General features: G+C 48.9%; 1 protein-coding gene across 2 annotated transcripts in view; it reads left to right on the top strand.

Moving 5' to 3' along the window:
* The window catches only part of CYRIA (CYFIP related Rac1 interactor A), a 139520-nt gene that overhangs the window by 29827 nt on the left and 85398 nt on the right, over window positions 1–24295 (top strand). For both annotated transcript variants that reach the window (XM_075341126.1, XM_075341128.1), the window contains exon 2: window positions 11890–11955. The gene's annotated coding sequence lies outside the window, so the exon portion shown is untranslated. The remainder of the gene's footprint in view (window positions 1–11889; window positions 11956–24295) is intronic.

The raw sequence follows: 24295 nt of genomic DNA, 5'->3' as shown, positions 1-24295 counted from the left end.
TTCGCATGGAGTCTCTGCGATCAGTCATTGCCTCAATGACCCAAGGGGATTTCCTGGCGTCCATCGGCATCAGAGATGCCTATCTACATGTGCCAATTGCAGTTTCACACCAGCGTTGGTTACGTTTTGCAATAGGAGAGGATCATTTCCAATTCGTGGCTCTCCCCTTCGGGTTAGCCACGGCCTCTCGGGTATTCACCAAGGTCATAGCAGCAGTGATTGCGGTTCTGCACCTCCAGGGGTTGGCAGTGCTCCCTTACCTGGACGACCTTCTAGTCAAGGCTCCATCCAGCGCAGACTGTCAGCGGAGTGTCTCGCTCACTCTCGCCACTCTAGCCCAATTCGGGTGGCTTGTCAATCTTCCCAAATCCACTCTGACTCCGACCCAGAGTCTCACGTACCTAGGGATGCAGTTCGAGACTTTGCCGGCACTTGTGAAGTTGCCCTTAATCAAACAGCAGTCTCTCCGGCTAGCGGTGCGCTCTCTGCTGAGGCCCCGCCGTTATACCCTCAGGCGTCTGATGCAGGTGCTGGGTCAAATGGTGGCGTCCATGGAGGCTGTTCCCTTTGCCCAGTTCCATCTGCGCCCCCTGCAGCTGGACATTCTCCGCTGTTGGGACAAGCGGCCTTCCTCCTTACACAGGTTAGTGGCTCTGTCGCCACGGACCAGGAGCTCTCTTCAGTGGTGGCTTCGGCCCCTCTCCCTGTCCCAAGGGCGCTCCTTCCTGGCCCCGTCCTGGGTGATTCTCACCACGGATGCCAGTCTATCCGGCTGGGGAGCGGTATGTCTCCACCACAGAGCGCAGGGCACTTGGACTCCGTCCGAGTCAGCCTTTCAATCAATGTGCTGGAAACCAGAGCCGTGCTTCTAGCTCTCCTAGCCTTTCACCACCTTTGGCGGGCAGGCACATTCGAGTCCAGTCAGACAACGCGACAGCGGTTGCCTACATCAATCACCAAGGCAGGACACGCAGCCGCCTGGCAATGATGGAGGTGCAACGCATCCTTCAATGGATGGAGGACTCCAAGTCTACCATATCCGCAGTCCACATCCCAGGCGTGGAAAACTGGGAGGCAGATTATCTCAGCCGTCAAAGCGTGGACGGTGGCGAGTGGTCCCTGCACCCGGCAGTGTTTCAGTCAATCTGCCGCAAATGGGGCCCTCCGGACGTGGACCTAATGGCATCCCGTCACAACAACAAGGTTCCTGTTTACGTGGCTCGCTCCCACGATCCTCAGGCCTTCGCCGCAGATGCTCTGGTTCAAGACTGGTCCCAGTTTCGTCTGTCCTACGTGTTTCCCCCTCTAGCTCTCTTGCCCAGAGTCCTGCGCAAGATCAGAATAGAGGGCCGTGTAGTCATCCTCATTGCACCGGACTGGCCCAGGCGAGCTTGGTATCCGGACCTGCTCCAACTGTCCGTAGAGATGCCGTGGCATCTCCCGGACCGTCCAGACCTACTCTCGCAAGTTCCGTTTTTCCGCCTGAATTCTGTGGCCCTCAAATTGATGGCGTGGCTCTTGAGTCCTGGATTTTGACGGCTTCTGGTATTCCTCCTGAAGTCATCTCCACTATGACTCGGGCCCGTAAGTCTTCCTCCGCTAAGATCTATCACAGGACTTGGAAAATTTTCCTTTCCTGGTGTCGCTCTACCGGCCTTCCTCCTTGGCCATTCTCTTTGCCGACCCTTCTGTCTTTTCTACAGTCCGGTCTGCAGCTAGGACTGTCCCTCAACTCTCTCAAGGGACAAGTCTCAGCTCTGTCAGTTCTGTTCCAGCGGTGTCTCGCTCGGCTGGCTCAGGTCCGCACCTTCATGCAAGGCGCGTGTCACATCATTCCGCCTTATCGGCGGCCCTTGGATCCCTGGGACCTTAACTTGGTCCTCACGGTATTGCAGAAACCCCCTTTTGAGCCCCTTAGGGAGGTTTCTTTGTATCGTCTTTCTCAGAAAGTGGCCTTTCTGGTTGCTATAACTTCTCTCAGGAGAGTTTCTGATTTGGCTGCGCTCTCCTCGGAGTCACCTTTTTTAGTTTTTCATCAAGACAAGGTGGTTCTCCGTCCGACTCCGGACTTTCTTCCTAAGGTGGTCTCTCCCTTCCACCTTAACCAGGACATTACCTTACCTTCCTTCTGTCCGGCCCCTGTTCATCGCTTTGAAAAAGCGCTGCATACTCTAGATCTGGTGCGTGCTCTCCGGATCTATGTGTCTCGCACCGCTGTGCTCAGGCGGTGCACCTCTCTTTTTGTGCTAACCACAGGTCGGCGCAAGGGCCTCCCTGCTTCTAAGCCGACCTTAGCCCGTTGGATTAGATCGACTATTTCGGACACCTACCAGAGTACTCAGGTGCCTCCCCCGCCGGGGATCAAGGCACACTCGACCAGAGCTGTCGGTGCCTCTTGGGCTTTTAGGCACCAGGCTACGGCTCAACAAGTCTGTCAGGCTGCCACTTGGGCTAGCCTGCACACCTTCTCGAAGCACTACCAAGTGCATGCTCATGCTTCGGCAGATGCGAGCTTGGGCAGACGCATCCTTCAGGCGGCTGTCGCCCATTTGTGAAGTTAGGTTCTGCCTACTTCTTAGTTTTTCTGTTTATTTCCCACCCAGGGACTGCTTTGGAACGTCCCAAGGTCTGGGTCTCCCAAAGGAACGATAAAGAAAAAGAGAATTTTGTTTACTTACCGTAAATTCTTTTTCTTATAGTTCCGTATTGGGAGATCCAGCTCTCTCCCTGTTGCCTGTTGGCAATTTCTTGTTCCGCGTGTTATCACCGGCTGTTGTCGTGGACGGAGTCTCCGGTTGTTCCGGCTCTTGCTCTGTTCTACTTGTGGGTGGCTATTCTCCTTCAGCTTTTGCACTAAACTGGCTGGGTCTGGCTCACCAGGGGGTGTATAAGCTCAGAGGGAGGAGCTACACTTTTAAGTGTAGTACTTTGTGTGTCCTCCGGAGGCAGAAGCTAAACACCCAAGGTCTGGGTCTCCCAATACGGAACTATAAGAAAAAGAATTTACGGTAAGTAAACAAAATTCTCTTTTTTTGGTGCCGCCCCATAGACAATGAATGCAGTATCACCTGAGCATGCACACCGTTGCTTCATTTAGGACGGGGTAGAGAACAACTTTATTTGGGGGAGGATTTGCAAAATTAGTACTTTTTTTTTTTTTTCTTTTTTTTTTTTTTTTTATTAAAGGGAATATTCAATATTTTTTTTTAACTTGGTTTGTTAATGGAGTCCTTAGCAGTGCTGACCAGTGACCTTCCTCTGTGCTGCTGTGGATGTTTTGTTGCCGTTTTTTCTAGCTTGTTTTGTTTTTCTAGCTTGGACAGGGGATGACCGCTGCAGCCAATCAATTGTTCATTGGTTGTTGTTGGTCACCTGCTGGAAGATCAAGACATAAGATGACTGGGGGACTTAGGCAGCGGTAGTGAGGAGCAACAGGGTACGGTAGGGAAGTATGTTTGTTGGCATAAATATTGGCGCAGAGGCCTGCATCTTTTAAAGGGGGTTGCCTCAATATGATGGAAATTGGAACGTGTCCGTAAAAAGACTGTAACGATTTTTAGTTCTTTTGCACACTGCTTGTCTGGACTATTGGCCACCTTGGCATTCTGAGCGGTGGCCGGTCTTCTAGGCAATGAGCATAGTGCTTGTACTTGGTACGATGTCCCTGCTCAGCTGTATCAGTGTGTGCGGGGCACTGGGCGGTGTGTGTGTGTGCGGGGCACTGGGCGGTGTGTGTGTGTGCGGGGCACTGGGCGGTGTGTGTGTGTGTGTGTGTGCGGGGCACTGGGCGGTGTGTGTGTGTGCGGGGCACTGGGCGGTGTGTGTGTGTGCGGGGCACTGGGCGGTGTGTGTGTGTGTGTGTGCGGGGCACTGGGCGGTGTGTGTGTGTGTGTGTGTGCGGGGCACTGGGCGGTGTGTGTGTGTGTGTGTGTGCGGGGCACTGGGCGGTGTGTGTGTGTGTGTGTGCGGGGCACTGGGCGGTGTGTGTGTGTGTGTGTGTGCGGGGCACTGGGCGGTGTGTGTGTGTGTGTGTGTGTGTGCGGGGCACTGGGCGGTGTGTGTGTGTGTGTGTGCGGGGCACTGGGCGGTGTGTGTGTGTGTGTGCGGGGCACTGGGCGGTGTGTGTGTGTGTGTGCGGGGCACTGGGCGGTGTGTGTGTGTGTGCGGGGCACTGGGCGGTGTGTGTGTGTGTGCGGGGCACTGGGCGGTGTGTGTGTGTGCGGGGCACTGGGCGGTGTGTGTGTGTGCGGGGCACTGGGCGGTGTGTGTGTGTGCGGGGCACTGGGCGGTGTGTGTGTGTGGGCGGGGCACTGGGCGGTGTGTGTGTGTGCGGGGCACTGGGCGGTGTGTGTGTGTGCGGGGCACTGGGCGGTGTGTGTGTGTGCAGTTTGGACCAGTGGGTCAGCCGAGCTGTCAGTCTTCAGGAAACCTTTGTGCCCCGGGAGGCAGGTGAGCAGCACGCTCCTGAAGATAGATCTGCGCTGTAGCATCACGGCAATGTGTTTTGCAGTAGCAGCGAGGCGTCAGGTCTGTGAGTCACACGTGTCCCATATTTCTGGCATCTGTGAAGTCATTCCTTCCTAGCTGGTCCCGTGTCTTCTGCCAGCGGTTGACATAATGACATAGCAGAGATCCGGATGATTTCCAGCCGTCAGTGTTGGTGTCTGCTGTGCCATGTAATGTGGGAACAAATACGTCACCGCTGTTTATTCCGGATCTGCGTTCCCTGTGGGTCTGGCACAGTATTGGGAGGACCTCACAGTTGGTCTTGAGATATGATTAAAGGGTTCACAAACTTTTCCTAAAGCAATAATACAAGAAAATAGAAGAAACTTTGTAATATATCTTTATTAGAGAAATATACTTCTTTCTCCACTTATGAGCCATATCTTTCCCCATTCCTTTGCCTCCTGAAATCACTCTCACTGGAAAAATATCTAAAAATACTTCTTGGTTGAAACAAGAGACTGGCCGCTCACTTACTGATCCGGTCACTGCTGCCTATTAAAGTTTTATAGCGAGAGGAGCTGCCGACAGACTGTGCTGCTGCTTTCTAGTAAGGGTTTATCTCACCCTGTGTGCTCTCTATTGCTGATCTGCACACAGCCCCATGGCAGGTCCTGATGCTGCACCTACTGGCATCGGGGCAGCACCTGCAGGATGCAGTGTAGTTGTGTAAGTGTTAGGCAAATAATGCACCTGAACCCTGAAATACACACCGTGTGCAGAATTATTAGGCAAGTTGTATTTTAGAAGATTTTTTTTTTTTTATTTATCAACAACTATGTTCTCAATCAACCCAAATCAATCAAAGCTTAATATTTTTGGAAGTTGGATTTGTCTTTTTTTTAGATTTGGCTATCTTAGGAGGATATCTGTTTGTGCAGGTAACTATTACTGTGCAGAATTATTAGGCAACTTTACTAAAAAAAACCCAAATATACTCCCATCTCACTTGTTTATTTTCACCAGGTAAACCAATAAAACTGCACAAAATTTAGAAATAAACATTTCTGACATGCAAAAACAAAACCCAAAACATTAGTGACCAATATAGCCACCTTACTTTCTGATGACACACATCAGCCTACAATCCATAGATTGTCATTTGCTTGATCTGCTTATTCTCAACATTGCGTGCAGCAGCCACCACAGCCTCCAGACACTGTTCCCAGAAGTGTACTGTTTTCCCTCCCTGTAGATCTTACATTTTATGAGGGACCACAGGTTCTCTATGGGGTTCACATCAGGTGAACAAGGGGGCCATGTCATTATTTTTTCATCTTTTAGACCTTTACTGGCCAGCCACGCTGTGGAGTAGTTGGATGCATGTGATGGAGCATTGTCCTGCATGAAAATCATGTTTTTCTTGAACGATACCGACTTCTTCCTGTACCACTGCTTGAAGAAGTTGTCTTCCAGAAACTGGCAGTAGGTCTGGGAGTTGAGCTTCATTCCATCCTCAACCCGAAAAGGTCCCACAAGTGCATCTTTAATGATACCAGCCCATACCAGTCCCCACCTCCACCTTGCTGGCATCTGAGTCGGAGTGGAGCTCTCTGCCCTTTACTGATCCAGCCTCTGGCCCATCCATCCGGCCCATCAACAGTCACTCTCATTTCATCACTCCATAAAACCTTTGAAAAATCAGTCTTAAGATATTTCTTGGCCCAGTCTTGACATTTTATCTTATGTTTCTTGTTCAAAGGTGGTGGTTTTTCAGCCTTCCTTACTGTGGCCATGTCCCTGAGTATGGCACACCTTGTGCTTTTTGATACTCCAGTAACGTTGCAGCTCTGAAATATGGCCAAACTGGTGGCAAATGGCATCTTGGCAGCTTCACGCTTGATTTTCCGCAATTCATGGGCAGTTGTTTTGCGCCTTTTTTGCCCAACACGCTTCTTGCAATCCCTGTTGGCTATTTGCCATGAAACGCTTGATTGTTCGGTGATCACGCTCCAAAAGCTTGGCAATTTCAAGACCGCTGCATCCCTCTGCAAGACACCTCACAATTCTGGACTTTTCAGAGCCCGTCAAGTCTTTCTTCTGACCCATTTTGCCAAAGGAAAGGAAGTTGCCTAATAATTAAGCACGTTTCACTAGTAATAGGGTATTCAACACTTTAACATAAATCCCCTTAAAACTTAACATTTAATATTGATGTTTAAAATATATATATAATATACCACACTATATGATCAAAGTGAAATGGTGCACAGGAGAGAGAGGGAAAAATATCCCTACAATATCCACTCCCTCCTGTACTCTACCTAACCATGGAGGTTGGCACCCTAAAGATACGTAGTGGCGCCCCCACTCCTCGACGGCTGTCCCTACTGATAACCCTATGAGCCCCTAGCCAAAGGATAATGTGCAGTGCAAGCAATTAAAGTGCAGTGCCAACATATATATAAAGTGACTTGTGCAAAAACTGGAGCTCATAAAAAGCCTCAATTGATAAGAGGCCACAATCCTATCTCAAATGAGACCCTCGATAGTAGCAGGGACAGCCAGACTTAGCTTTTTATGCCTCAACGCGTTTCACCATCTCATGGTTCATCAGGAGGCCGATGTCCATATACAGTGGTATGATAGACCAGTGGCAGTAACCGTGCTGCCAGATTCACATGAATTGCTTGCACTGCACATTATCCTTTGGCTAGGGGCTCATAGGGTTATCAGTAGGGACAGCCGTCGAGGAGTGGGGGCGCCACTACGTATCTTTAGGGTGCCAACCTCCACGGTTAGGTAGAGTACAGGAGGGAGTGGATATTGTAGGGATATTTTTCCCTCTCTCTCCTGTGCACCATTTCACTTTGATCATATAGTGTGGTATATTATATATATATTTTAAACATCAATATTAAATGTTAAGTTTTAAGGGGATTTATGTTAAACTAATAATTAAGCACCCCTTATATAGGGTGTTGAGGTCATTACACTGCACCCCTCCTCATTACAGAGATGCACATCACCGGATTTACTTAATTGGTAGTTGGCTCTCAGCCTATACAGCTTGGAGTAGGACGACATGTATAAAGAGTAAAATGTGAGCAAAATACTAATTTGCTTAATAATTCTGCACACAGGGCACAGTCCCGGTATAAATGGCTACGGGAAAGATTTTGTAATGCTTTGGGCTGGGTAAAAGAACATTTGATCAAGGTTAGAATTTGGACAAACCCAGTTGCCTTGGTAACTAGAAATTTGTTTCTGGCGCTTCCCTGAGTTTGGCTGCCGGATCCTTTCATACTTTTTTGCCAAATCCTCACGGGATTTAGTTCCTGCGCCCCGCTGCAGCCACAGATGGTGATGGCGCTGGGAGTCTGCTGTCCTCTCCGCTTATATGTGGAGACGTCGCTGGCCAGAAGAAGGTATGGGTGCTGGTGTGCTAACCCCCCGAGCTGTAGTGGGGTCTGTGGCTTACACTCTGACGTTATAGAAGACCCCCACTCACTTATATTCTTTGTGACCTACTTGCGAATGTTTAGCCAATGGGCAAGTTCGGAGCCCAAGGTTCATCCCTCTCCATGCTTTACACTGCACCTCTGCTTCTTCATATCTGTTCATTGCTCTCAATCTAGGCTTTTTTTTTTTTTTTTTCTTGCCTATGGTAATCATTACAGACAAAGGAACCTAAACACTCAGGTTGCACCAGTAATGCTGATGTCATAGGAGAGATAGGCCTGTGATTGTCTGCAGTGGTCATATTCAGTGCCTTGCTAAAGTATTCAGCCCTTTGATTTTTTTTTCAACCTTTTCCCACATTTCAGGCTTCAAACATAAAGATAAATTTTAATTTTATGGTGAAGAATCTACAACAAGTGGGACACAATTGTGAAGTGGAACGAATTTTTTTGCTTATTTTAAACTTTTATAAAAAATAAATAACTGAAAATTGGGGCGTGCAATATTATTTGTCCCCTTTACTTTCAGTGCAGCAAACCCACTCCAGAAGTTCATTGAGGATCTCTGAATGATCCGATGTGGTCCTAAATGACTGATGATGATAAATATAATCCACCTGTGTGTAATCAAGTCTCTGTATAAATGCAGCTGCTCTGTGATAGCCTCAGTGTTCTGTTTAAAGCACAGAGAGCATCATGAAGACCAAGGAACACAACAGGCAGGTCCGTGATACTGTTGTGGAGAAGTTTAAAGCTGGCTTTGGTTACAAAAAGATTTCCACAACTTTAAACATCCCAAGGAGCACTGTGCAAGCGATCATATTGAAATGGAAGGAGTATCATACCACTGCAAATCTACCAAGACCCGGCCGTCCCTCAAAACTTTCATCTCAAACAAGAAGACTGATCCGAGATGCAGCCAAGAGTCCCATGATCCCTCTGGATGAACTGCAGAGATATACAGCTGAGGTGGGAGAGTCTGTCCATAGGACAACAATCAGTCGTACACTGCACAAATCTGGCCTTTATGGAAGAGTGGCAAGGAGAAAGCCATTTCTCAAAGATATCCATAAAAAGTGTTGTTTAAAGTTTGCCACAAGCCACCTGGGAGACACACCAAACATGTGGAAGAAGGTGCTCTGGTCAGATGAAAAAGAAATCAAACTATTTAGGCACAATGCCAAACGATATATTTGGCGTAAAAGCAACACCGCTCATCACCCTGAACACATCATCCCCACTGTCAAACATGGTGGTGGCAGCATCCTGGTTTGGGCCTGCTTTTCTTCAGCAGGGACAGGGAAGATGGTTAAAATTGATGGGAAGATGGATGGAGCCAAATACAGGACCATTCTTGAAGAAAACCTGATGGAGTCTGCAAAAGACCTGAGACTGGGACGGAGATTTGTCTTCCAAGAAGACAATGATCCAAAACATAAAGCAAAATCTACAATGAAATGGTTCACAAATAAACGTATCCAGGTGTTAGAATGGCCAAGTCAAACTCCAGACCTGAATCCAATCAAGAATCTGTGGAAAGAGCTGAAAACTGCTGTTCACAAACTCTCTCCATCCAGCCTCACTCAGCTCCAGCTGTTTGCAAAGGAAGAATGGGCAAGAATTTCAGTCTCTCGATGTGCAAAACTGATAGATGCATAGCCCAAGCGACTGCAGCTGTAATCACAGCAAAAGGTGGTGCAGCTGTAGAGAGGCCGGGCTGCACTCCGGAGCTGTCACCTGAGCTCCGGAGATCAGCCCGGCCTGAACTAAACTGCAGTCGCCGGGGAATCAATCACTCGGCGCTCGCAGTTTAGTCTAGGCTGCACTCTGGAGCTCAGGTGGGAGCTCTGGAGTTCAGTGCAGGTGACCGCGGCCAGGCCTGGTATTATTGGAGATTCCTCCTGTAGTCAGTCCGACGCTGGTTGCGGCATTTCCGCACCCAATCTGCAACAAAGCGCATGCGGATTTGGATGCGGATTTCAGTGCGGTATTTTCCCGCAGATGCGGAAATCTTACTGAGCCTCCGGAATTTTCTTAAGAAAATTCCTTTTTGTAGTGCACACAGGGCCTTAATGCTTTGACAATATTGCCCCTGATTAATGGAATCATTCTTCACTCGTCACCCAACTTCTGCTCCCAACTACAGCTCCCACCTTGTTGTTTTCCATTGCAGGCTGCTAGGAGGTGTAGTTTTGCAAATCACTGTGATTGGTTGCAGGAATTGGTCAAAGATCTGTTTTTTATTGCATTAGCCAAATGATCACAAATTGGCCCCTACACTCCTCAGTTAGGCCGGTGTCACACATACGGCATTTCGCTAGATTACCGCATCCGGTGCACTCCAGTATAGTGTAATACAGTACAATGGCATCACAGCACCTCCGGTCACATGCTGTCATCTGACTGGAGCTTGCCACGATGCCATTGTATGGTATTGCACTGTACTGGAGTGTGCCAGATGTGCAAAATGGGTCTTAAAGGGGTATTCCCATCTCAAAGATCCCATCCCATTAATAGGTATACTAATATTAGCGAATACATGCAATTAGAAATGTAGTATCGTTCTCCTGATACAGCCATGTCTCTTACCTCATGTGCAGGGCATTGCAGCTTAGGTATCCATGGTTACATTCACAAGCAACTAACTGTCACTATATGTGGGGAAATAACCATAGATACTTAAGCTGCAATGCCCTGCACATGAGGTAAGAGACATGGCTGTATTAGAACTATGCTATATTTGTAATTGTAGGTATTTGCTAATATTTTTATTATTTTTCTTATTATTATAGCGCCATTTATTCCATGGCGTTTTAAAAGTGAAAGAGGGTATATGTACAACAATCATTAACAGTACAAAACAGACTGGTATAGGAGGAGAGTAATTTATTATTATTATTATTATTATTATTATTATTATTATTATTATATTATTATTATTATTATTATTATTATTTTATTTAATTTATTATTACTCTTATGTTATAATTATGAAATAAGATACTGTGTTTTTTTTGTTTTTTTTTTTTTGTAAAGTATGTGTTTTTGTGTTTTTACTGTTCATTGTGTGGGTATTACTCCATCTTTTGGTGGCGTATTTGGCTTTCTCTTAGTAAACCCATGTGTACTGTGGCCTCCTTTTTGGTTGTTGTATATATTGGGATAGGATCTTGGAGATGAGGATACCCCTTTAACTGTAATGGAGAGGGGAGATCTGTTTAACCATTAATTATCCAGAACCTATAGATGGCCTGTTGGTTTGTGCTGAAGAAGAGGTGAACGTCTCTTATGTAGATTGTAGAACAAGATCTGCCATAGAAGACGAAAACTGATCATTTAAAGGGGACGTTTTCCCGATCCCAGAACAAATGTTTACAAGTAATCTATGAGCAGAGTGAGGAGACGTGCTCCTCTCCTTCCCTCTGCAGGGCCTGTGCCCCCCTGTATGAGCCCCCCTGTATGAGCGATGCGGTGTCTGTGGGCGGCTGCAGTCCTGATAACACTGCCTGGATTCACATTTGATAAAAGGATGTTCGCGGCCGTGTACGAGCCGCCATGTCCATGTATGGTCACTGCCATCGCACACGCTTTCTATTGGGACCGTTTGATTGTCACTAGGGGGGCTACCTACTGACTCTCTGCCGGGGGACATTGCTCTCCTCCTCCTGTCTTTTTTTTGAAGGATGCAGGAGTGAATGAGTCCGGCCGCACTGTACGGGGGACCACGTTGTAAGACCACTGTCTGCCTTACAATCCACTCATTGATGGTATCCTCTGCCGGGATGCACGGATGGGCTGATAAAGGGTCGCTCTAGTCATTAACCCTTTAATTTTTTCCAGCACATTGACTCTGGATCATGATGCCTCCTATTACAGGGGATGATATATGGCTGAGGGTGGAAGGGGCAGCCTCACACAATGCTTTATACGTCACATTCATGCAGATACAACTTGTAACACAATTATTTCTTTTTTTCTTCAGTTTTAAGGAACCCATGTTAAGAGAAGAAATCATTTGAAGAGGTCGTACAGAAGCTCGGTGGAAAAGGTAACCACATTCTCACCATTTTGTATTTTTTTTTCTACTCTGTATATAATAATAATAATTAATTATATTATTATTAATTTTATTCATTTATATAGCGCTATTAATTCCACAGCACTTTATATACATTGGGAACACTGTCCCCATTGGGGCTCACAATCTAGAGTTCCTTATCTGTATGTCTTTGGCGTGTGGGAGGAAACCGGAGAACCCGGAGGAAACCCACGCAAACATGGGGAGAACATACAAACTCCTTGCAGATGGTGTCCTTGGTGGGAATTGAACCCAGGACCCCAGCGCTGCAAGACTGCAGTGCTAACCACTGAGCCACCACAAGACTGCAGTGCTAACCACTGAGCCACCACAAGACTGCAGTGCTAACCACTGAGCCACCACAAGACTGCAGTGCTAACCACTGAGCCACCATGCCGCCCACCTTTATTTAATGGTAATAGTCCTGGGGGATTTATAGAGACCCAAAGTGGTACAGGAGTCATCGAGCAGTGAGATGTGGGGTAAATGGAGGCCGCGCCGCACCCTAAGGAACCATCAAACTACGAACTGCAGCGGTGTAGATAATCTACATATCTAGGAAACAGGAGGAAGGACGCACAAAAATTGTTGGAAAAGTGGGACTTTTTATAACCTTTTTGGTGGGACAGTGTTTTGGTTAATCAGGATCTTCTTAAAGGTTCTGAGGAACCCAAACACTGCCATACCGCATGAGCTATTAAGTCTTGTTTTCTCAAGCAATTTTTAGAGCACTGTGTATATATATAAAAATATATATGTATATGGATATAAAATCATACCTGCGTTACTTAAGGGTATGTGCGCACGTTGCATTCTGGCGTGACAAATAAAAAGCAGCGTTTTGTCACTACATTTGCGTTTCAAAAAGTATCCAAAACGCTATTTTGGATGTATTTTTGTGCGGTGCCGATCCCACTCAGCTCTGCTACATCCCCATAGAGCATGGCTGGCTGTGAGACAGAGACGCGCAATCAGAATGAACTCAGATGAACTTCACCCGACTTCATTGTCATCGCACGGCTGTGTGTGTGTGTGTGTGTGTGTGTGTGTGTGCGCGCTGCGGCCTGATTTGCGATCACAGGTGAAGGACTCACCTGTGACTGCAAATCCCCCTGAGTGACTCAAGTGATCTGCGCGATCAGCGGTGCCGTCACTCAGGTTACCCGAGGCCAGCTGGAGTCCTCCACCTGAGAGTGGTGGCAATGGGTAACCTGAGTGACGTCACCGCTGACAACGCTACTCACTTCAGTTGCTGCGTGGAGCTGACAGAGTGGCAGTGTTATACGGCCGCTCCTGTCAGCTTCATGTAGCAGGGCTGGATGCGTCGCGGGACCTCGTGTGGATTGTCGGACCTGGAGGGGTATTTGGGGATTTTAATAAAGTGGTATAAGAGGGTGTTTTTTGTTTTGTTTTTTTTTGTCTTTTATTCAAAATAAAGGATTTTTCGGGTGTATGTGTTTATTTACTTTCACTTACAGGTTAATCATTGAGGGTGTCTCATAGACGCCTGCCGTCATTAACCTAGGACTTAGTGGCAGCTATGGGCTGCCATTAACTTTTTATTACCTCGATTGCCACCGAACCAGGGCAATTCAGGATGAGCCGAGTAGAGTCCCGGGACTTTTGCATCTAATGGATGCGGCAATTCCAGGCGGCTGCTGGCTGATATTTTTAGGCTTTGGGGCTCCCCATCCTGAGAATACTAGCCTTCAGCTGTGTGGCTTTACCTTGGCTGGTATGAAAATTGGGGGAACTGCACGCTGTTTTTGTTTTTTTTTGTTTTTTTTTAATTTTACTGCACTACATAGACCCGCCCACCGGCGGCAGTGATTGGTTGCATTCAGACGAGCCCCCACACTGAGTGACAGCTGTCTCACTGCAACCAATCACAGGTGCCCGTGGGTGGGGGAAGCAGGGAATATGAGATAGAATAACGAGCGGCCGACGTTTTCAAAAGCAGGAGAAGCCGCCGGAGCAGAGTGACAGTTGTGCAGCGCCGGTGATCGATGAGTATGAGAGGGAGAGATCAACATGGACAGCATGGACAGAGAGAGAGACCGAAAGACCTGCGTTCTGTTTGTCAAAAAAAGCATGCAGAACGCAACAAAAATGCAATGCAAGTGCATTTTGGTTGTGTTTTGACACACCTCAGTGATTTCAATGGGTGGAAAATGCAACCAAAACGCACAAAAGGGACATGCTGCTTTAATAAACGCGTCGATTTTGTCATATATTTGGCATCCAAAACGCTGCTTTGAAAAAAGCAACGTGCGCATGGAATTTGCCGACTTCTCATAGACTTTGCTGGGGAAGCAGAACGCATGCATTTACACTGCTGTTTTAACACTAGAAGTCCCAGGAATTTCGAGCTCAGTAGGGTTTCAATGGTAGAAATGTTAAATGACCCCTCTCTGGGACTTCTAGTGTTAAACGCTGCATGAAAAACGCAACGTGCGCACACAGCCTTCTGGGAACCGATCACCAGATGTGAGTTCTAAACTAAAACTAACATTTTAAGCAACGCCTGTGCTGCATTCTGTGTAGGTGCACGTTAACCCCTGACCCCCCCCTTCCCCTCCTTCCCTCCATAGACCTCACAAATACCTTTATAAAATCTCCCACCATGTATGTAAATTGTTTGGTCCGGCCCGATGGGCGTCCTAATCTGTTCCTCCACCGAGGCGTCATCCAGCACAAGAGGACAGTGTAAGGAGGGACAGGAGGCGCAGATTAGGACTCCCATCGGGCTGGACAATTTACATACGTGGCGCTGCTCAAGGTGCTAGTTTTAGTTTAGAAGGACAAAATCTGGTGACCGGTTCCCTTTAAAATGACTGCTCAGAGATGAGAAGTTGTCACCTAATCACTCATAGCAGGGGTCCCCCTCGCGGCCATCTTCTAGATTTGTGCAGAAGCACCAGGTCTAGCAAACTGCTATGAACAGGTGTCTAAATGGTGACACTTTTGAGGAGCCCCACATAGGAGACCAGATCTGAAGGGAGGGGGGGTGGTAAGGTAGAACCCCCCGGATCTTGGGATACTGCCTTGATGTGACGTCTGTTAAAAAAAAAAAAACAAAAAACTTTCTCATTGTGCTGGTAATGGGGTCTCTGGGTTTCCTTGCTGTGAGAGGGTGGTAGCTGGATGTAGCTTGCGACCCTCCTTCACAGCTGAACATGGCTCTCTTGGTCAGAAAGGGTGGGGTCTGCAGACTTATAGAATGGGGGGCTGTGATCCATGCCCAAATAAGCGATGGAGATCTCTGCATTTGACCCATCATCTAATGTTAGGTCTAAAGACTTGAGCCCACCACACACTGGTATGCCATTGTACTGTGTTTTTCCAAAAATAAGACACTGTCTTATCCTTTTTTTTGCCTCAAAAAATGCGCTAGGGCTTATGTTCAGGGTAGGTCTTAAGGCGGCTTTACACGCTACGATTTATCGTGCGTTCGCATGTGCGATTGCACCTGTCCCCATCCTTTGTGCGTTACGGGTAATTTGTTGTTGTTGTAAACCCCCCGTCACACGCACTTACCTTCCATACAACCTCGCTGTGGGCGGCGAACATCCACTTCCTGAAGGGGGAGGGACGTTCAGCATCACAGCGACGTCACACAGCAGCCGCCCAATAGACGTAAACATCCCACCCACCTCCTTCCTTCCGCATTGCCGGCGGCCACAGGTAAGCGGTTTTCGTCGTTCCCAGGGTGTCACACAGAGCGATGTGTGCTGCCTTGGGAACAATGAACAACAGGCGAGCAGAAGGACGTTCGTTTTTTAGGAAATGAGCGACGTGTCAACGAGCAACGATAAGGTGAGTATTTTTGCTCGATCACAGTCGCTCGTAGCGGTCACACACTACGATATATCAAACGATGCCGGATGTGCGTCACTATCGACGTGACCCCGACGACATATTGTTAGATATATCGTAGCGTGTAACGGGCCCTTTATTCTTTTATTCTTGGAAAAATATGGTTGGAGTTAGGTTTACCCCTCAAAATAAGCAGATCTAACACCCCCCCCCTTTTCCCAGGAGACTCATACTTACCAGACCCCAGGCAACTGCGTAGCTCCCAGGTCCTTCCTGTGATTTCCGGTGGGCGCTCCCAGCAGCTAAGCTGCATGTCGTCTTCCCCTGCTTCTGGACGACACGCTCTCACACATAAGATCGCACACACACTCCCTAGTCACGCACCACATCCAGCGGTACAGAGTGCCTGTGGCCGTATGGATAGAGGAGACGCAGTGCTGTGGAACGCATGGAGGACTCCGCGGTGGAACACATCGCAGGTCCTGTAAGCATGCCATCCACAGGTCCCCGCGCTCCACCGCACTGCGTCTCAGGATTCTGCCGTCAATTAGAAATGTGTGTGTATGTGTGTGGGTGTGCGATCCACTGCAGGTGCTTATGCTCGGCGTCTTGTCAATATGGTTTAGTATGGTTGTGGGGTCTTCTCTCTTCCTTCTTCTCTTTTGGGGGGGTGTCTACTTTCTATAATGAAGTGTCCTGCAGTTTCTTTAACTTTTTTTATCTGCATGGACACTTCATTATTGAACCATGACCAGGGCTTATTTTCGGTTTTGCTCTGAAAATGCTGGAAAACCCTGCTAGGGCTAATTTTTTGAGGGAGGTCTTATTTTTGGAAAAACACAGTAGTTAGCTACCGTGTTTTTCCAAAAATAAGACACTGACTTATATTTTTTTTTGGAGTTTGACCCTCAGTGTATGTGTGCACACGTTAAGTATTTGGTGCAGAAATTTCTGCATCATTTCATAATCTCTTGGCAGTGCTTTTTTTTACTTGCCCCTTTTTTCAATAGCCATTTTTTGGCATTGCGTTTTTTTGTTAGCTGCCTTTTTCGGCGCTTTTTTTTTAGTTTGCCTTTTTCGGCAATCTTTTTTTTTTTTTTTTTTTTTTTTTCTTTTTAGTTCATAGTTTATATTTTTTTGGCGCTTTTTTTTAGTTTGCATTTTTTTGGCGTTCTGTTTTTTTCGGTGCTCTTTTTAGTTGCCTTTTACACTTTTTTAACATGCATTTTTGGAACTTTTTACATGTTTTTGACTTTTTTTTTTTTGTACGTGCACAGACTCATTTGTACAAAAGCTGTGTGCAGAAAGCAGTGGGAGATTTTTTTGAGGAGCACAGTTGCTTCATTTTCACTTTTTTACTTAGCTCCATTTGAGCGTTTAATAAGAAAAAAAGAATAAAAAGCTGTGACTGTCACTTTAAATTGACATCTGCCGGGTTGAAAAATGATTGTGTTCACTTTCAGACTGCATGATTGTCCGAAATTAGCTGATAATTTGCATCTTTTTAGAAAGCCATGTTGTTTTTCTGCCAATTTTGCCTCTTGCACGGGCGATTTCCCTGTACGGCCGGCATAACGGGACGGTCTGGAGCCAAGTGTTACAAGGGGACGTAAAACGGCTTTGATGATTTTTCTCACTAAGATGAGTAATTTCCAGCATAGGTGTAATATTTTTTTTTCTCTGTTCCCTGCGATCCTGTGCTGATTACATAGTTGGGTAAGTAACCCCCCCCCCCCCCTCCTGTGTACAATGTAAGCAAGTGGCTGTAATAAAGGTAATAATAAAGGTGTTTTTTTAGGAATGATACCATTATGAAGTATGGAGGGTCTGGCTCATGATCTAAAGGGGTCCCAGCAGGTCACCAAGTGCCACATCCCTTTTTGCTGACCGACCCCGGCTCCATACTCTGTGGTAGTAGCTGTTCCTAATATAGTACCCAAGGCTCCTTCACCTGAATAGGATTATGGGGTACCTTTTAATCGATCAGGGAGGTCTTGAAACACGCCTTTTTAAATGACACCATGTGCACAAACCCTTAGACGCCGGTGCTGCTGCTGAGTTTTTCGAGGTGAAGTAAGGAAACCACCGGCAGTTATTTACCTGAAGCGTCTTTCACTTAATACAGCAAAGTCTGGAGCGCAGGCGTCCTCCCAGCAGGGGCTGGGTCAGGATTTCTGGACCCTTATGCGGTTAATAGAAGTGAGAAGAGACAGAATAGGGTCATAGCAATATCGTGACCTTAGAAAGAACGAGAGCGCAGCAATGTCTTTGCCTAAGACAGACCGAGGGCGCAGCAGTGTCGTGACCCGAGACGGACTGAGGGCGCAGCAGTGTCGTGACCCGAGACAGGCTGACTGAGGGCTGTATTGTCAGATGTGTGGGGAAAACTGACAAATTAAAGGGAACCTGTCATCAGAAATTTAGCTATAAAGCTAAAAGTTCCCCCCTCTGCAGCTCCTGGGCTGCATTCTAGGAAGCTTCCTATAGTTTTTTTTTTGGCACCTTTTATAACAAAATAAACACTTTGTAAACTGGTACCTTTTCGTATTCAAATTTCTAAAATCTTCCATGGGGGCGGGCTGCCTGGGGTCCGTTGCTGTCCTCCTGCAGATTTACGCCGCCCCCGAACGCTGAATTTCAAAAGCTCAGGATGCCGCCCCTGGGTGCCCGTGGTCCCGCGCATGCGCTGTTCCATTGTAGCGGTGCCGTGCACTGCATGCACGTGTGACCGCTAGTGACGCTTGGCGCGGGCACGAGGTTATGGGCGGCGCTGTGAGTGTCATCAGTAAGTGCCGCCCATAACCTCGTGACCGCACTTTCCCCTATGACTCCAGCGTTATGCGCAAGCGCTCGCTGGCCTGATGCCCGGACGTCCCCTCCTTCCCATTTATTTCCTGCTGCTGAGCTGGATGGGAAGGAGGGGACGTCCGGGCATCAGGCCAGCGAGCGCTTGCGCATAACGCTGGAGTCATAGGGGAAAGTGCGGTCACGAGGTTATGGGCGGCACTTACTGATGACACTCACAGCGCCGCCCATAACCTCGTGCCCGCGCCAAGCGTCACTAGCGGTCACACGTGCACGCAGTGCACGGCACCGCTACAGTGGAAAAGCGCATGCGCGGGACCACGGGCACCCAGGGGCGGCATCCTGAGCTTTTGAAATTCAGCGTTCGGGGGCGGCGTAAATCTGCAGGAGGACAGCAACGGACCCCAGGCAGCCCGCCCCCATGGACGATTTTAGAAATTTGCATACGAAAAGGTACCAGTTTACAAAGTGTTTATTTTGTTATAAAAGGTGCCAAAAAAACTATAGGAAGCTTCCTAGAATGCAGCCCAGGAGCTGCAGAGGGGGGAACTTTTAGCTTTATAGCTAAATTTCTGATGACAGGTTCCCTTTTAAAGGTGTCCTCCAATTTGTGGTTATTTATTGTGTCCCCTTGGTGGGACCGCCAACGATTTGAGAGGAAATATAACAAGGTTACGTGCACATGTTCACTGTTTGGTTAGTTTTTTTTTATTTTTGTGTTTTGTTTTTTTTTAACCTCAGTATCTGTAGCCAAAACCAGAAGTGGGACTATCAGAGGAAAAGTATAATAGAAACACGGGCACCACTTCTGTATTTTCTACCCACTCCTGGTTTTGGGTTACAAATACTGAGGTAAAAAACTCACCAAACACTGAACGTGTGCACGTGGCCTTATTCCTGATATTCCGGACATAGGTTGCTGGTTATCAGACCCGTGCTGCGTGTATAGAGCAGTTCTGTATATTCGGGCGGTGGCAGGTTCCTCCTCTGATTTCTGGGAGTCGTCCTCCGGCCCGCCGCCGTTCCTTAGACCCACGCTGCTCTGCGCTGCTGCTGAGAAGACAAGTGCTGTTTGTTTCTTCCCCTCAGATTTCACTCCCTTTTGAGAGACTCCATTATTATGCCCTGGGTGGGGCGGCCGGCGATGTCCTCGTCCTGCTGACCTTTCAGTATGGGGCCAGGAGCACACTTCCTCCTAATTTTTTATAAAATATTCAACCCCTAATGTTGAGAAATATAAAAAAATGATTTTACCATTTCTGGTATCACGATTTGGCTGAATGGAGTTAGAGAAAGTTGGGTGAGGTCTTCATGGGTGAGGTCTTCATGGGTGAGGTCTTCATGGGTGAGGTCTTCATGGGTGAGGTCTTCATGGGTGAGGTCTTCATGGGTGAGGTCTTCATGGGTGAGGTCTTCATGGGTGAGGTCTTCATGGGTGAGGTCTTCATGGGTGAGGTCTTCATGGGTGAGGTCTTCATGGGTGAGGTCTTCATGGGTGAGGTCTTCATGGGTGAGGTCTTCATGGGTGAGGTCTTCATGGGTGAGGTCTTCATGGGTGAGGTCTTTATGGGTGAGGTCTTCATGGGTGAGGTCTTCTCAAATTTGGGGCACCTGAATCAAGGCATAATTGGAGCCTAAATATATTAATGGAGACCCCTCTGGGGAGAGGTGGCCCCCCTGTATGATATCTCCTGCTTCGGGATTTATTCCTCTGCTGCCTGCGAAATATCAGACTGCTGTGAAAGCCCATAAAACACCGCTGTGGTTGGGCAGGGACAGCCGCATCCCAAGTGATGTTATGTCTGGAGAGGATACTCCCTGCTGTACCGGGATGACCGGCCTCTGTGCAAGTCATCGTGCACTACTGGGACTTAAAGGGAAATTTGTAAAGACTAGTGCATGCAGAACACAGGACCGGCCCCCCCCCCCCCCCAATATCAGCCGAGTATGTAAAACTACAAACCCCGGAGGTCAGCGTAGCGTTTCTCTGGTTTATAGTGAACGTCTTGCCATGGAGGAGGCTCTGCATTACCGTGACCAGCCATTGATGTCTATAGTGGCGCTGGAAGGGAATTAATATCACTGCCAGCATTTCCTATGCAGATTACTGCAGTGAAAGGTACCGGTCTTTTGATACAAATCTTGTAGAAAAGCACATGCCTGCAACCCCCCCCCCCCCCCCCTCCCGGTCCTCTTGCTTGTGATCCAGTACGGTTCTGCCAGCACTATGGGAGCTGGAGCTTCCTTTACCTAGTTTCCTAGCATTCCAGATCCTACCATATTGTCTATTGATTTGTCAAGAATTGAAAATTCCTCTTGCAGTGTGACTGCCATGCTGGCCCATACTCGGTAGTTGGCTGCCATCAGAATCTGCATTTGATTGATGTCAATCTTTGACTCCTCTATAATGTAGGATCCCTTGGCGGGGGGGGCTTCTATGTCCTGTAGTGGGCAGGGGGAAGGAATCTTCTGAATGCTGTTGTGGGGGGCGGCGGCGGCTTCTGTGTCTTGTAGCGTGGAGGGGCGCGGCTTCTGTCTTGTAGCGTGGAGGGGCGCGGCTTCTGTGTCTTGTAGCGTGGAGGGGCGCGGCTTCTGTGTCTTGTAGCGTGGAGGGGCGCGGCTTCTGCGTCTTGTAGCGTGGAGGGGCGCGGCTTCTGCGTCTTGTAGCGTATGGGGGGGCCTGGCTTCTGTGTCTTGTAGCGTGTGGGGGGGCCTGGCTTCTGCGACTTGTAGCGTGTGGGGGGGCCTGGCTTCTGCGACTTGTAGCGTGTAGGGGGGCCTGGCTTCTGCGACTTGTAGCGTGTGGGGGGCCTGGCTTCTGCGTCTTGTAGCGTGTGGGGGGGCCTGGCTTCTGCGTCTTGTAGCGTGTAGGGGGGCCTGGCTTCTGCGACTTGTAGCGTGTGGGGGGGCCTGGCTTCTGCGACTTGTAGCGTGTGGGGGGGCCTGGCTTCTGCGACTTGTAGCGTGTGGGGGGGCCTGGCTTCTGCGACTTGTAGCGTGTGGGGGGGCCTGGCTTCTGCGACTTGTAGCGTGGGGGGAGGGACGGCGGCTTCTGCGTCTTGTAGCGTGGAGGGAGGGACGGCGGCTTCTGCGTCTTGTAGCATGGGGGGAGGGACGGCGGCTTCTGAGTCTTGTAGCGTGGGGGGCGGTGGCTTCTGCGTCTTGTAGCGTGGGGGGAGGGGCGGCGGCTTCTGCGTCTTGTAGCGTGGAGGGAGGGACGGCGGCTTCTGCGTCTTGTAGAATGGGGGGAGGGACGGCGGCTTCTGAGTCTTGTAGCGTGGAGGGAGGGACGGCGGCTTCTGCGTCTTGTAGCATGGGGGGAGGGACGGCGGCTTCTGAGTCTTGTAGCGTGGGGGGCGGTGGCTTCTGCGTCTTGTAGCGTGGGGGGAGGGGCGGCGGCTTCTGCGTCTTGTAGCGTGGAGGGAGGGACGGCGGCTTCTGCGTCTTGTAGCATGGGGGGAGGGACGGCGGCTTCTGAGTCTTGTAGCGTGGGGGGCGATGGCTTCTGCGTCTTGTATCGTAGAGGGGGGGCATGCCGGCTTCTGCGTACCTGCGCATCCTATGAGGGGTGGATGCGCTGGGTGTAAATTTCATTTTCATATCTCTCAGATGAGTGTTGTCTGAAAGTGCAGAATCCAAAGTTCTCTTGACCCCTGTGAAGGAGCCCTGGAGCTATTCATGTCAGTGGAGCAGAGTGACGGAACCACAGTAAAGACTGACAATCGCACAGGCACAGAGTGCATCTTTTTTTGAGTGAATCGTCCTGTAACATCAGCTCAGCCATGACGTGTAGATGTTGTGAGCTGCATACATTACTGTGCCACAAGGCCCCATTGTGTGACTGAGCGGCCAGTGTGTGGTAGAACAATCGCACCCCTCCTCTGAGAGCTGCAGAGCGCGGCCGCTGCTTTCCCTGGGATTTCCCGCACTGGATGCCAGAACTTTAGAACATTCACTTCCACTTTTTTTTCTTCCCTCTGGCTCTAAACATGAACAGCTAAGTGTAAAATAAGAAGCTGCAGCAGAGCCCGGGCAGAGGGTTGTGTCTGTGCCGCAGAGTAAACGAGGTCCATAAATGCGCTCCTCCGGGCAGGAAATCCCGCAGCTGCTGCCCTGCTTGTGACGTTACCTTGTAAAGTGCCGCAGATGGGAATAATGACCCTCTTTACTGTCTTATGGGCTGACGGCCCCAGTTCTAGGGTGCAGCCAACATAAAGGCCGCACTGTGCAGGATACCCTGTGTAGATTGGGGCTTTAATGAAATTCTCAGCGTAAACTGACAGCAAAAGCGAAGAACATAGCCTTGTAGGGGATACCACTATATATAGATATAGAGAGAGATAAAAAAAAATATAAATAACATAGAGCACCTTTTAGTAATTTAATCCCTGCTTCCATTCTCAAATATGATAATGTCTGCTCGGTACGCCCTGGGTGTGACCAAAAGGCTAAATGCACTGTTCTGCCCACTGGCTTATCTTGTCTCTGGTGATTGACAGCTCTGATTTGCCTGACCTCCTATCTGCAAAAAGTACTCTAGGCAAGCCAGAGGTGTCAATCACCAGTGAGGGAGGTGGGGACATGATAAACCAGTGGATAAAATGGCGCACTGAGCCTCTTGTTCACATCCGGGGTTCACAGAGCACCCCTATTAGCACTGAGCCTCCTGCCCCCCCTGATATGCACTGAGCACCCTTATTAGCAGTGAGCCTCTTGCCCCCCCCTGATATGCGCAGAGTACCCCTCTTAGCACTGAGCCTCTTGCCCCCCCCTGATATGCACAGAGCACCCTTATTAGCACTGAGCCTCTTGCCCCCCCCGATATGCGCAGAGCACCCCTATTAGCAGTGAGCCTCTTGCCCCCCCTGATATGCGCAGAGCACCCTTATTAGCACTGAGCCTCTTGCCCCCCTGATATGCGCAGAGCTCCCCTATTAGCACTGAGCCTCTTGCCCCCCGGATATGCACAGAGCACCCCTATTAGCAGTGAGCCTCTTGCCCCCCCTGATATGCGCAGAGCACCCTTATTAGCACTGAGCCTCTTGCCCCCCCTGATATGCACTGAGCACCCCTATTAGCAGTGAGCCTCTTGCCCCCCCTGATATGCGCAGAGCACCCTTATTAGCACTGAGCCTCTTGCCCCCCCTGATATGCGCAGAGCACCCCTATTAGCAGTGAGCCTCTTGCCCCCCCTGATATGCGCAGAGCACCCTTATTAGCACTGAGCCTCTTGCCCCCCCTGATATGCGCAGAGCACCCTTATTAGCAGTGAGCCTCTTGCCCCCCCTGATATGCACTGAGCACCCTTATTAGCAGTGAGCCTCTTGCCCCCCCTGATATGCACTGAGCACCCTTATTAGCACTGAGCCTCTTGCCCCCCCCTGATATGCGCAGAGCACCCTTATTAGCACTGAGCCTCTTGCCCCCCCTGATATGCGCAGAGCACCCCTATTAGCAGTGAGCCTCTTGCCCCCCCTGATATGCACAGAGCACCCCTATTAGCAGTGAGCCTCTTGCTTCCCCCCTGATATACACCAAGTTCTCTATTTGGTTAGACTTCAGTTTTGGCAGAATGGAGGCAGTGATTAGGACACTAAAGATGCCATTTTTATAGGGGCAATATCCTCAACGCTTTGTACTTGGTGTGTAAGGGCAGTTTGGATTAGCAGACTGCATTTTACGGGAGTCA

The sequence above is a fragment of the Anomaloglossus baeobatrachus genome, chromosome 3, assembly GCF_048569485.1.
Source record: "Anomaloglossus baeobatrachus isolate aAnoBae1 chromosome 3, aAnoBae1.hap1, whole genome shotgun sequence".
NCBI classification, from domain to species: Eukaryota; Metazoa; Chordata; class Amphibia; order Anura; family Aromobatidae; genus Anomaloglossus; species Anomaloglossus baeobatrachus.
This window is presented reverse-complemented; position numbering and strand designations above follow the sequence as displayed.